We start from the raw sequence: 16038 nt of genomic DNA, 5'->3' as shown, positions 1-16038 counted from the left end.
ATATATACACATATATATACATATGTATATATATGTGTATATACATATATATGTATATATACATATATATATACATATGTATATATGTGTGTATATATATATACATGTATATATACACATATATATACATATATATGTGTATATATGTATATATACATGTATATATACACGTATATATGTATATACATGTGTATATATATACACACATATGTGTATATATATACATATGTATATATAAATATATATCTATACATGTATATATACATATATATGTATATATATGCATATATTATATACAAATATATATATGTATATATACATGTATATTTACATACATATACATATATATATTTGTATATAATAATATATGCATATATATACACATATATGTGTGTATATACATATATATGTATATATACATGTATATATATATACACACATATGTGTATGTATATATATATATATATATACACACATATGTGTATGTATATATATATATATACATATGTATATATATATGCATATGTATATATATACATATGCATATATATATACACATAGATAAATGTGTATATATGCATATGTATATATGCATATATATACATATATACATATGTATATATATACACATATATATATGTGTATATGTATACATACATATATACATACATATATATGTATATATATATGCATATACATATATATACACACACACACATATATATATACATATATACACATATATATATATATATATATTTATATTTACACATATATACATACATATGTGTAAATATGTACATTGTAAATTAATATTGTTAAAGTCCAGTCAATAGTAGATGTAACTCAAATAGTGAGTGTCCAGTCCATGGTGAGGCCAGCAGGAGACCATCCCAAGCGAAGACAGGTCAGCAGCGCAGAGATGTCCACCCCGGGTCTAGAGTTTGGACAACCAGCACTTCATCCATGGCCACAGGACCTGTGTGTGCCCCCCTGAGTGGGGAGAGGGGGAAAGAAACGGCAGATTAACTGGTCTACATATATGTACACATACATACATACTGTCAGTATATACATACTATGTATGTATGTATGTGTGTATATACAAATAAAATATGTATATACATAATGTGAATGTATCTTGATTGGATTATCCAGAGAATAGTGCTCGATACCGTGGTAGAGCGCAATATGTAGGTGTGGGAAAAATCACAAGACTACTTCATCTCTACAGAACTGTTTCATGAGGGGTTCCCTCAATATATCAGGAGATTTCCTGATGATTGAGGGAACCCCTCATGAAACAGTTCTGTAGAGATGAAGTAGTCTTGTGATTTTTCCCACACCTACATAATGTGAATGTATATACATTCATACATATTTTGTATGTATATACAAACATACATACTATTTGTATGCATGTACATCCATCCATACTATGTATGGATGTATGTACATACATATATATACTTACATACATACATACAGTGTGTACGCACATATGTGCGTACACACTATGTATATACATTTGTATATACATATATACAAAGTATGTATGTATATACATACATACTATGTATATACAAACATTGTATGTATGCATAGATTTACATAGTATTTATGTATATACATACATACTATGTATATACATGCATACTATATATGTATATACTTACATAGTATGTATATACATACTATGTACATACATATATACATAGTAAGTATACACATAGTATGTATGTACATTGTATGTATATATATATATATATATAAGTATGTAGATACATACATAGTATGTATGTATGTACATCCATACTATGCATGGATGTATATATATATACATACTATGTATATACATACATACATACTGTGTATATGCTGTATATACATACACAGTATGTACTGTACATACATTGATCCATACAAAATATGTATGTATATACATGCATAGTATGTATGTACATGCATACTATGTATGTATGTATATACATACATACATTGGAAGTATAAACATACTATATATGTATAAACATACATACATACATACTTTCTATGTATATACAAACATTGTATGTATGCATAAACGTACATAGTATGTATGTATATACATATATAGTATGTATGTATATACATTCACACTATGTACATCCATAGTATACTGTTCATACGCATAGTATGTATGCATGTATATACCTACATACATACTTTGTATGTCTATACAAACATACATACTATGTATGTATGTTTGTATTAGTCTGTACATAGTCTGTATGTACATACACACACACCTAAGTACATACATAGTATGTATATATAGTATGTATTTAAGTATATTTATACACCGTATGTATGTATATATGTACATAGATACCATATATACATCCATACATAGTATATGCATACATACTATGTATGTATGTATATACATGGTATGTATGAATACAAATACAGAGTATGTATGTACATTCATATATATGTATATCCATACATAGTATGTATGTATGTACATACATACATACATTAGATGTATGTGTACACATACATCTAATGTATACAAATACATACACATTAATCCATACAATCCATGTATATCCATACATACATAGTATGTATGGATATACATATATATGTAGTATATATGTATGTATACACATAGTATGTACGTACATACTATGTAAGGATGTATGTATATACTCTGTATGTATAGAGTATGTATATACATACATACATACTATGCATTAATATACTTACATACTTTCTATGTATATAAATACATAGTATGTAATCTATATACTTACATAGTATGTGCCTACATAGTTTGTGTGTACATACATACATACATAGTATGTATGTATGTATATACATACACAGTATGTATGTATGTATGTACATACATACATATACTTACTATGAATGTTTGTATATACGTACATATATACATACATAGTATGTATGTATATGTATAGATATATACATATATATATATATATATATATATACACATGCATACATGGTATGTATGTACATCGTATGTATGTATATACATACTATGTATGTATGTATGTACATACATACTAAGTACGGACGTACATACATACATATACATACACACATTGTATGTATAAAAACATACATAATATGTATATATAGTATGTATGTACATAGATACATACGCATTTTATGTATGTATCTATGTACATACATACTCTGTATATACATACATGCATTGTATACATACATAGTATACATATTATGTATGTATATACATTCATACATACTATATATTTACATACATAGTATATATGTATATACATACATACATTGTATGTATATATATATATATATACATAGTATGTGTGTATATACAAACATACATACTATGTATGTCTATATACACAAATACATAGTATGTATATATACATACATAAATACATAATATGTATATACATACACACAATATGCTAACATACATCGTATGTATATACATACACATACACAGTATGTATGTATACTATGTACGTATGTATACATTTCTATTATATATATATATAGTATGTATATATGTCTATACATACACATATAGTATGTTTAAACATAGAACGTACATACAAATCTAGTAGGTTTGTATGTATATACATACAAACATAGTATGTTTATACACGTACATACAGACATAGTACATGCATTGCCTATTTTTTTTGTTCTATTCTTATTCTACTGTTATTTTGTTGCTTTTTAGTTGTATTCTTAATGTAATATTTTCTTTTTTTTTTCCATAAAACCCCCCTTTATTTACTTTTTAAATGGATCTCAACTCTGTTAACTGCTGCTGGAATTTTAATTTTCCTGAAAGAATCAATAAAATACTATTTATGTATTATTTGTACATACATACATACATACATACATACATACATAATATGTCTATACATACATACTATGTATATAGTATGTATGTATGTGCATACACAATATGTATGCACATACATACAATGTATGTATATACATTGTATGTATGTGCATACATATTGTGTATCTATGTATATACATGCTATGTATGTATGTACATACAATGTATGTATGAATATATACATACATATGTATGTATTAACATACATACATACTATGTACACATACATAGTATGTGCGTTAATACATACATATGTATGTGTATAAAAACTATGTATGTATATACATGTTTGTATGTATATATTCATACATACATTGTATGTACATATACATACGTACGTGCATACATATATCCATAGTATATAGATATACATACACACATACTATGTATATACATACATATATAGTATATATATACATACATAGTATATATACACACATTGTATATACATACATATGGTGTATATAGATGCAAACAGTATTTATATACATACATATGTATAAACATACATATGTATGTACATACCATGTCTGTATGTAAATTTACATACATACATAGCATATATACATACATACATCTATATTATGTATATACACATACATTGTATGTATGTACATGCATACAGTGTATGTTTATTTCTGTATATATACATATATGTATAAACATGTATATATATACATATGTAGTATGTATATAGATATAAACATTGTATGTGTATACATATATACATCCATAGTATGTATATAACCATACATTATATGTATGTACATACAGTATGTATATTATGTATTTATACATATATGCATAAACATATGTATATACATTATATGTATATTTACATATATATATACACGTATGTATGTATATACATACACATATATATATTCATGTATATACATATATATATATACATGCACACTGTATACATATATACACACACATATAGACATATATTTATACATATATACATTATGTATACATAAATACACACATATACATACATGTATATATATGTATATATACATGTATATACATACATGTATATATACATATATATACATGTATGTATATACATTTGTATTCATGTATATACATATGTATATACAGTATATACATACATATGTATATATACACGTGCATATATACATACATATGTATGTATACATGTGTATGTATATATGTACAAACATATGTATATATATATATATATATTCGTATATACATACATGTATATATAAATACACATGTATTTATATATATATATATACACACATGTATATATAAATACATATATACATGTATATATAAATATATTTGTATATATATGTATATATCTATATGTATACTTATACACATGTTCATGTTTATATATGAATATATACACGTATACATATGTATATTATATGTGTGTACATATATATATACATATATATGTACACACATATATATATATGTGTACATATATACACATATGTATATACATATACATACACACACATATATACATACATACATACACACATATATGTATACATATATACATGTATATATACACATATATTTACATATATTTGTATTATATACACACATTTATATACATCTATACATATTTGTACATGTATAAATGTGTGTATATATATATAAATATGTATGTTCATATGTATGTACATATAAATGTGCATATATAGACATTTGCATATATATACATATATATGTGTGTATATATATATATATATATATATACACACACATTTATAGACATTAATATAGTAAAGATATACACACACATATATATGAAAATAGTTGTATGTATAAATATATATATATATTTGTATATATTTGTCTACATACGTACTTATATAAATATGTATGTACATATATTTAAACTTATACATATATATGTACACATACATATATAACATTTGTATATATATATACACTTAATTATATATTCATATATATGTATATATATATATATACAAATGTTATATATGTATGTGTACATATATATGTATAAGTTTAAATATATGTACATACATATTTATATAAGTACGTATGTAGACATACATACACACACAAATGAATGATCGCGAACACACCGCTTGTGCCTGAAAGGGGATTGGCAGACAGTTAGGAAGTTTAGTTGAGTGTCCAGGGAAGTTGGACTTGTGAGCATAAGATTGACAATAAAAATTAGAAACAGCGTCAAACTTGTGACTTCCTTTAGAGGCTACAATACATTATTTTTACTTCAATTCCTTTTCATGTATATAAAAAAAAAACCCTACTTATTTCCAAGGTGTGGCGGCTAACTTTTACTTAAATCACTTCTTTGTGGTCTACAGAATATTTAAGGATGGTTCTTTGTTCAAAACGTTGCATGCATGATGTTTTACAGACGGTTTTCGAGCCCTTTTCAGGACAAGCCGTTTTATTTAAGACGGATCCGGGTTCGAGCTAGACGCTATTTTCCAGGTCGGCAACGGCGTAGGATTCACGTGCACGTACGAGCAAGACTGCCCCACAACTGCCCCACACTTATCGACGACAATAGCGTACTCGCGCAAAGCACCAAGTGTAAACCTCGACCATATATGGACAACCCACTGTCACAAGTCCCAAACGAGTGCAAAAATCCCCGCAATGCCATGATTTATGCAGACAGCAAACACACAACAGCAGGTGCTCATATGTAAGGAAATGTGGATTTGCATAATAAGGCGCATTTAATTATTTCCACTTCCTGTCAGTTGATTTCTTCTCCCACTGAGCCTTAATTCCATGTGTTAGTCTGTGCGTGCAAAATACAAGGCTGGGGTATTAAGGCTGGAGCAACAGACGCCGGCCAGCATGAGGCTTGGAAACAATCCAGGGCCCTGAATAATCCACCCATGCACGCTAATTTTTTTTGTGTTTGTCCTTTTTGGCTAAATCGGCATATAATACATGTATAATACATGTATAATACATGTATAATCCCAAAGGCAGATGTTGCACAGCCGCGTGATGAGTGATCCTCCCCGGTCCCCACAAGGTCGGTTTTGCCCACTATGTGTGTGATCCTCCCCCGTCCCCACAAGGTCGGTTTTGCCCACTATGTGTGTGATCCTCCCCGGTCCCCACAAAGTCGGTTTTTCCGACTATGTGTGTGATCCTCCCCCGTCCCCACAAGGTCGATTTTTCCCACTATGTGTGTGATCCTCCCCGGTCCCCACAAGGTCGATTTTTCTGACTATGTGTGTGATCCTCCCCAGTCCCTACAAGGTCGATTTTACCCACTATGTGTGTGATCCTCCCCGGTCCCTTCAAGTTCGATTTTGCCGACTATGTGTGTGATCCTCCCCGGTCCCCTCAAGTTCGATTTTGCCCGACTATGTGTGTGATCCTCCCCGGTCCCTTCAAGTTCGATTTTGCAGACTATGTGTGTGACCCTCCCCGGTCCCCTCAAGTTCGATTTTGCCCGACTATGTGTGTGATCCTCCCCTGTCCCCACAAGGTCGGTTTTGCCCACTATGTGCGTGATCCTCCCCGGCCCCACAAGGTCGGTTTTGCCGACTATGTGTGTGATCCTCCCCGGTCCCCACAAGGTCGGTTTTGCCCACTATGTGTGTGATCCTCCCCGGTCCCCACAAGGTCGATTTTACCCACTATGTGTGTGATCCTCCCCGGTCCCCACAAGGTCGGTTTTGCCCACTATGTGTGTGATCCTCCCCGGTCCCCACAAGTTCGGTTTTTCCGACTATGTGTGTGATCCTCCCCGGTCCCCACAAGTTCGGTTTTTCCGACTATGTGTGTGATCCTCCCCGGTCCCAACAAGGTCGATTTTTCCCACTATGTGTGTGATCCTCCCCGGTCCCTTCAAGTTCGATTTTGCCGACTATGTGTGTGATCCTCCCCGGTCCCCTCAAGTTCGATTTTGCCCGACTATGTGTGTGATCCTCCCCGGTCCCCACAAGGTCGGTTTTGCCCACTATGTGCGTGATCCTCCCCGGTCCCCACAAGGTCGGTTTTGCCGACTATGTGTGTGATCCTCCCCGGTCCCCTCAAGTTCGATTTTGCCCACTATGTGTGTGATCCCCCCCGGTCCCCACGAGTTCGGTTTTTCCTACTATGTGTGTGATCCTCCCCAGTCCCCACAAGGTCGATTTTTCCTACTATGTGTGTGATCCTCCCCAGTCCCCACAAGGTCGGTTTTTCCGACTATGTGTGTGATCCTCCCCGGTCCCCACAAGGTCGGTTTTGCCCACTATGTGTGTGATCCCCCCCGGTCCCCACGAGTTCGGTTTTTCCTACTATGTGTGTGATCCTCCCCGGTCCCCTCAAGTTCGATTTTGCCCGACTATGTGTGTGATCCTCCCCGGTCCCCACAAGGTCGGTTTTGCCCACTATGTGCGTGATCCTCCCCGGTCCCCACAAGGTCGGTTTTGCCGACTATGTGTGTGATCCTCCCCGGTCCCCTCAAGTTCGATTTTGCCCACTATGTGTGTGATCCCCCCCGGTCCCCACGAGTTCGGTTTTTCCTACTATGTGTGTGATCCTCCCCAGTCCCCACAAGGTCGATTTTTCCTACTATGTGTGTGATCCTCCCCAGTCCCCACAAGGTCGGTTTTTCCGACTATGTGTGTGATCCTCCCCGGTCCCCACAAGGTCGATTTTTCCTACTATGTGTGTGATCCTCCCCAGTCCCCACAAGGTCGGTTTTTCCGACTATGTGTGTGATCCTCCCCGGTCCCCACAAGGTCGGTTTTGCTGACTATGTGTGTGATCCTCCCCGGTCCCCACAAGGTCGGTTTTGCCGACTATGTGTGTGATCGGTTTCGCCCACTATGTGTGTGCTCCGCGGTACGCCCTAACGCGGCACACAGGTCTCCATGGCGACATGCACACACATCTTGTTGACACAGGCTGGGGCCTCACGTCCGAGATCTCGGCTGCTGGCGTTTTTATTCCCCCGAGGCCGGCGAATGTTCTGTGGTCAGATGAAACAAAAATGTTGCTGTTCGGCCACAATACCCAGCAATATGTTTGGAGAAGAAAAGGTGAGGTTTTAATCCCAAGAACACCATTCATACCATCAAGCATGGTGGTGGTAGTATTACGCTCTGGACCTGTTTTGCTGCCAATGCAACTAGTGCTTTTTGGGAAGGCCATTCCTTTACCACTTTTGAGGTCATTGTCCTGTTGGAACACCCAACCGCGCCCAAGACCCAAACTCCAGGCTTGTCCTGAAGAATTTGGAGCTCATCCTCCTTTTTTCATTGTCCCATTTACTCTCTGTAAAGCACCAGTTCCATTGGCAGCAAAACAGGCCCAGAGCATAATACTACCACCACCATGCTTTACGGTAGGGATGGTGTTCCTTGGCCTTTACTCCTCCAAACATATTGTTGGGTGTTGTGGCCAAACAGCTCCATTTTTGTTTCATCTGACGTCACGTGAACACAGTAAAGACCTTCTGGAGGAAAGTTCTGTGGGTGTGGACCAGAATGGAAGTCAGCCAGGCGCTGTGGTGCTTCTGACGTCAGGCGGCTTTAAATAAGTCATCTGTGAGCTTAAAATAGCAAACAGCGAGCGCCTTGCCTTGACCCAGACTGCCTATGATGTGGATTACCTTTACTTATGTGACGTCCTTACCTAACTAACAGCAAGGCTCCACCTGGGACCCTCTATCGCATTTGAAAATATCCATATTTTGGTACCGGTACCAAAATGGTTATCAGTACTTCATACTAGACAACTCGTCATTTAGTAGTAAGTAAACAAACAAAGACTCTTAATTAGTCTAATTTGTAACATATGGTGTCATTTATCTACCTATTATTTTGTCTACATTATAAAGGACAAGCTGTAAAAAAATGATTATTAATCCAATTGTTCATTTACTGTTAATATCTGCTTATTTTCCGTTTCAACATGATCTATCTACACTTCTGTTAAAATGTAATAATCACTTATTCTTCTCTTCTTTGATACTTGACATTAGTTTTGGATGATACCACACATTTAGGTATCGATGCGATACCAAAGTAGTTACAGGATCATACATTGGTCATATTCAAAGTCCTCATGTGTCCAGGGACATATTTCCTGACTTTATAAACATAAAATGAATTTGTTATAAAAGAAAAAATATGTTTTGATACTGAAAAATATTAATGTAATACTAGTAGTATCGACTAGATACGCTCTTGTACTTGGTATCATTACAGTGGAGATCCACCCATGGCGTTTGTTTACATTGTTACAGTTCACTGTGTGTTGACCTAACCCATCCTTCCATCCATTTTCCTACCGCTTGTCCCTTATCCCCAGAAGCTGTTATACACCATCAGATTGTTGTAGCCTCCACCTCTGACTTCAAATCACCATTTTTGTGATACCGCTTCAATTTTGGTAGATTTTTAGTTAGGCAATCCTCAACAAAGGCAGTTTTCCAGTATTATTTTTTCGCCACTTTTTACTCGTTTTGTTTTCACCAACAGTTAAAGCACATATGCTGTAGTTTCCCGGATATAAAGCGCACTGGTTTATAAAGGAATTTGTTGGTGTCAAAAAGTCTGACATTTTTTCGTCAAAATGTCAGGATTTTTTTCTAAGTGTCCAAAAGTCGGATTTTTTCCAAGTGTCTTAAAGTCAGAAATGTTTTCGTCAAAATGTCAGGATTTTTTTTCTAAGTGTCAAAAAGTCGGAATTTTTTAAAGTGTTAAACAGTCAGGATTTTTTTCCGCTATAAAAGTCGTGATTTTTTTTGTCAAAAAGTCGTGATTTTTTGTAAGTGCCAAAGTCTGAATTATTTTTGTCCAAAAGTCAGAGGATTTTTTTCTAAATGTCGAAAAGTAAGGATTTTTGGGGTCAAAAAGTAGGCATTTATTTCTGAGTGTCAATAAATCTGAATTGTTTTTTTGTCATTGTCAAAAAGTCTGTATTTTTTTCTAAGTGTCAAAAAGTCATTACATTTTTTGTCAAAAAGTCGGGATTTTTTTCCAAGTGTCCAAAAGTCTAAACATTTTTTGTCAAAAAGTCGGGATTTTTTATAAGTGTCAAAAAGTCATTGCATTTTTTGTCAAAAAGTCGGGATTTTTTCGAAGTGTCAAAAAGTCTAAACATTTTTTGTCAAAAAGTCGGGATTTTTTTCTAAGTGTCAAAAAGTCATTACATTTTTTGTCAAAAAGTCGGGATTTTTTTTCTAAGTGTCCAAAAGTCTAAACATTTTTTGTCAAAAAGTCGGGATTTTTTCGAAGTGTCAAAAAGTCTAAACATTTTTTGTCAAAAAGTCTGGATTTTTTTCTAAGTGTCAAAAAGTCATTACATTTTTTGTCAAAAAGTCGGGATTTTTTCGAAGTGTCAAAAAGTCATTACATTGTCAAAAAGTGGAAATTTTTGGTAAACATTTTTTTCGCTATCCAAAAGTCTGGATTTTTTTCTAATTGTCAAAAAGTAGGGATTTTTTTCTAAACGTCAAAAGGTTTTTTTGTCAAAAAGTTGGGATTTTTTTGTAAGTGTTAAAAAGTATGAATTTTTTTGGTTAAAAAATTGGGATTTTTGTAAGTGTCAAAAAGTCTGGATTTTTTTCGCTATCAAAAAGTTGTGATTTTTTTTTGTCAAAAAGTCATGATTTTTTGTAAGTGCCAAAGTCTGAATTATTTTTGTCCAAAAGTCAGGATTTTTTTCTAAATGTCAAAAAGTAGGGATTTTTGGGGTCCAAAATAAGGCATTTATTTCTGAGTGTCAATAAATCTGAATTGTTTTTTTGTCATTGTCAAAAAGTAGGGATTTTTTTAAAGTGTCAAAAAGTCATTACATTTTTTCGCTGTTAAAAAGTTGTGATTTTTTTTGTCAAAAAGTCATGATTTTTTTGTAAGTGCCAAAGTCTGAATTATTTTTGTCCAAAAGTCAGGATTTTGTTCTAAATGTCAAAAAGTAGGGATTTTTGGGGTCAAAAAGTAGGGATTTATTTCTGAATGTCAATAAATCTGAATTTTTTTTTTTGTCAATGTCAAAAAGTCTGGATTTTTTTCCTAAGTGTCAAAAAGTCGGGATTTTTTCTAAATGTCGAAAAGTCATTACATTTTTTGTCAAAATGTCTGGATTTTTTAAAAGTATCAAACAGTCGAAAAATTGTTTGTCAAAAAGTGGAAATTTTTGGTAAAAAAATGTTTCGCTATCCAAAAGTCTGGATTTTTTTCCAATTGTCAAAAAGTAGGGATTTTTTATGAGTGTCAATAAATCTGAAATTTTTTTTGTCACTGTCAAAAAGTAGGGATTTTTTTCTAAGTGTCAAAAAGTCCAAACATTTTTTGTCAAAAAGTAGGGATTTTTTTTTCTAAGTGTCAAAAAGTCAGAATTTTTTAAAGTGTTAAAAAGTCAGGATTTTTTTCGCTATAAAAGTCGTGATTTTTTTTTTCAAAAAGTCCTGATTTTTTGTAAGTGCCAAAGTCTGAATTATTTTTGTCCAAAATTCAGGATTTCTTTCTAAATGTCGTAAAGTAGGGATTTTTTGGGTCAAAAAGTAGGCATTTATTTCTGAATGTCAATAAATTTGAATTGTTTTTAGTCATTGGCAAAAAGTAGGGATTTTTTTCTAAGTATCAAAAAGTCCAAACATTTTTTGTCAAAAAGTCTGGATTTTTTTCTAAGTGACCAAAAGTCGGATTTTCTCCAAGTGTCAAAAAGTCGGAAATGTTTTCGTCAAAATGTCAGGATTCTTTTCAAAGTGTCAAAATGTCAGAATTTTTACTAAGTGTCAAAAAGTCAGGATTTTTTTTCGTTATCAAAAAGTCGTGATTTTTTTTTTTTTGTCAAAAAGTCATGATTTTTTGTAAGTGCCAAAGTCTGAATTATTTTTGTCCAAAAGTCAGGATTTTTTTCTAAATGTCGAAAAGTAGGGATTTTTTGGGTCAAAAAGTAGGGATTTATTTCTGAATGTCAATAAATCTGAATTGTTTTTTGTCATTGTCAAAAAGTAGGGATTTTTTTTTGTGTCAAAAAGTCCAAACATTTTTTGTCAAAATCTTTTTACTAAGGGTCAAAAAGTCAGGATTTTTTTCGCTATCAAAAAGTCAGGTTTTTTTTTGTCAAAAATTTGTGATTTTTTTATAAGTGCCAAAGTCTGAATTATTTTTGTCCAAAAGTCAGGATTTTTTTCTAAATGTCAAAAAGTATGCATTTTTTGGGTCAAAAAGTAGGGATTTTTTTTGGAGTGTCAATAAATCTGAATTTTTTTTTTAGTCATTGTCAAAAAGTAGGGATTTTTGTATAAATGTCAAAAAGTCTGGATTTTTTTCGTTATCAAAAAGTCTTTTGTTAAAAAGTCGTGATTTTTTGTAAGTGCCAAAGTCTGAATTATTTTTGTCCAAAAGTCTGCATTTTTTTTTCTAATTGTCAAAAACTAGGGATTTTTTTTCTGGGTGTCAATAAATCTGAATTTTTTTTTAGTCATTGTCAAAAAGTAGGGATTTTTTTCTAAATGTCAAAAAGTCCAAACATTTTTTTGTCAAAAAGTAGGGATTTTTTTCCAAGTGTCCAAAAGTCGGATTTTTTCCAAGTGTCAAAAAGTCGGAAATTTTTTCGTCAAAAACTCAGGATTTTTTTCGCTATCAAAAAGTCAGGATTTTTTTTTAAGTGCCAAAGTCTGAATTATTTTTGTCCAGAAGTCAGGATTTTTTTTCTAAATGTCAAAAAGTAGGGATTTTTTGGGTCAAAAAGTCGTGATTTTTTGTAAGTGCCAAAGTCTGAATTATTTTTGTCCAAATGTCAGAATTTTTTGGGGTCAAAAAGTAGGCATTTATTTCTGTGTCAATAAGTCTGAATTGTTTTTTTGTCATTGTCAAAAAGTAGGGATTTTTTTCTAAGTGTCAAGAAGTCTGGATTTTTGTCAAGTATCAAAGAGTCGAAAAATTCTTTGTCAAAAAGTGGAAATTTTTTTGTCAAAAAGTCTGATTTTTTTGTCAAAAAATTGGGATTTTTTCGTCAAAAAGTTGGGATTTTTTCGTCAAAATGTCAGGATTTTGTTTGTCAAAAAGTCGGAAATGGTTTTTTTTCAAAAAGTTTGGAGTTTTTTTTAGGTGTCAAAAAATCTAGATTTTTTTTGTCAAAAAGTCAGACATTTTTTTTGTCAAAAAGTCAGACATTTTTTAAGTGTCAAAAAGTTGTGATTTTTTCTAAGTATCAAAAAGTTGGGATTTTTTTTAAGTGGCAAAATGTCTCAATTTTTTTCAAAGTTTTAAAAATTTGGGATTTTTTGGTCAAAAATGTCGGGATTTTTACCAAGTGTCAAAAAATTGGGATTTTTTTTCTAAGTGTCAGAAAGTCTGGATTTTTTATAAATTTCGAACATTCTGGATTTTTTTGTCAGAAAGTCGGATTTTTACTAACTGTCAAAAAGTCTGGAATTTTTCTAAATTAAAAAAATTTTGGATTTTTTTGTCAGAAAGTCGGGATTTTTACTAAGTGTCAAAAAGTCGGAACTTTTTTTTGTCAAAGTAGGGATTTTTTTTTTAAGTGTCAAAATGTCATGATTTTTTTCTAAGTGTCAAAAAGTCTAAATTTTTTCTAACTTTCAAAAATTTGGGATTATTTTGGTCAAAAAATCGGGATTTTTACCAAGTGTCAAAAAATTGGGATTTTTTTTCCTAAGTGTCAAAAAGTCTGGATTTTTTCTAAATTTCAAAAATTCTGGATTTTTTTTCCAGAAAGTCAGGATTTTTATTAAGTGTCAAAAAGTGGGAACTTTTTTTTGTGAAAAAGTAGTGATTTTTTTTTAAGTGCCAAAAAGTCAGGATTTTTACTAAGTGACAAAAAATGGGGATTTATACTGTCTAAATGTTGGTGAAAAAAATATATTTTCCATATACTAGCCGTGGATATATACGTCGTGGAATGATTTATTTACACGGAAATATTCTGTCAATGTTTATTTACATACCTTAATTGTTTCCAAACGGTGTCTGTGACAAGGCAGTAAAACGGCAGCCCAAACAAAACAAGTCATGGACCCACTAAGCTCTCCAATCAGACTCCAAGGTAACATGCTGGTGAGTTTCCAATACTGAAACAAAACAAAAAGAATGCCATTGTAAGTTAATAATACTAAAACAGACAAACGTGCTGGCGTACTAGCTAACGCTAACGACGTTAGTTTCATTACATTACAATAACACGTGCAAATATGCGTGAAAACACATCACACATGGGATGCTTAATTAAGTAAGAATAGTTTTAGTTATATTGTAAAACTTACAAACGTTGCTTGGAGTGACGAATGAAGAATCCATACGAGTAGAAACGCTATGGAAGGCCGGAAGACAGAATGTTTGGTTTAGCTCTTCATTCAGCTAAACCGACTCAATAACTCCATGCTGATGTTTTGGTGAATTTACAAACCTGAAACCATACAAAAAGAACTAGGTTAATAACAGCAACACAGACACTTGTATTAGCATATTAGCTAATGCTAACAACGCTTGCTTCATTACATTACGCCACCAGGTAAAAATATGCATAAAAACACTCCTCCAGACGTCACACATGGGACGGTTTAATAAGTAGGAATTGTTTTAGTTATATTGTAAAACTCAGAAACAACAATGCAACACCCGCAGTGAGCGAAATTAGCACAAACAATAACACAACTATTCTGTTTCTTTGCTTGTGTGTTTTTTCAAAACTCCCTTTATTATGGCCGTCAGCAAAAAAAAACAAATATTTAACGCACCGTTTTATAAGCCGCAGCGTTCAAAGCGTAGGAAAAAAAAGTAGCGTATTATTGACTGGAATTTCCAGTACTTCTCAAATCATACTTTTATTGACTGGAACTAAAAGTGATGGCAATGTTTAGTCGAGTGAGGTTAAAGCCCACATCTCAAAGATTATGATTATTATTTTTCTTTCTTTTTTTTGTTTAAAAAAATAATGCGTTTAGTGGACTCTAAAAGAAAATCCCCTTTTTTTTATCCTCCCTTTCACAATAAAGGTCAAGTACGGAGTCGGCAGGATTTACCAGCAGTACAGCTGGTCGTGTCAAAGAATTTGGGTCATGCACTCATCCTGGGGTATTTAGCAGAAAAGTGCTTATTTAAATCCAGACCGGGGGTCTCAGGAGGGAACTGCACTTTTTTGGGAATTCTGAA

General features: G+C 32.4%; 1 protein-coding gene and 1 long non-coding RNA gene across 10 annotated transcripts in view; one reads left to right on the top strand and one right to left on the bottom strand.

Annotated features, from left to right (window-relative positions):
• The window catches only part of rem2 (RAS (RAD and GEM)-like GTP binding 2), a 143084-nt gene that overhangs the window by 88820 nt on the left and 38226 nt on the right, over positions 1–16038 (top strand). The gene's annotated exons all lie outside the window — the stretch shown is intronic.
• The window catches only part of LOC133545641 (uncharacterized), a 48431-nt gene continuing 33128 nt past the window's right edge, over positions 736–16038 (bottom strand). For 2 of the 7 annotated variants that reach the window (XR_009804893.1, XR_009804892.1), the window contains 3 exons: positions 15150–15292; positions 14835–14957; positions 736–993 (listed from right to left, as the gene is read on the bottom strand). This is a non-coding gene — a long non-coding RNA (uncharacterized LOC133545641). The remainder of the gene's footprint in view (positions 994–14834; positions 14958–15149; positions 15293–16038) is intronic. The other 5 variants (XR_009804890.1, XR_009804891.1, XR_009804894.1 and 2 more) reach the window with 3 other exon arrangements.

Source organism: Nerophis ophidion, linkage group LG28, assembly GCF_033978795.1.
Source record: "Nerophis ophidion isolate RoL-2023_Sa linkage group LG28, RoL_Noph_v1.0, whole genome shotgun sequence".
NCBI lineage: Eukaryota > Metazoa > Chordata > Actinopteri > Syngnathiformes > Syngnathidae > Nerophis > Nerophis ophidion.
This window is presented reverse-complemented; position numbering and strand designations above follow the sequence as displayed.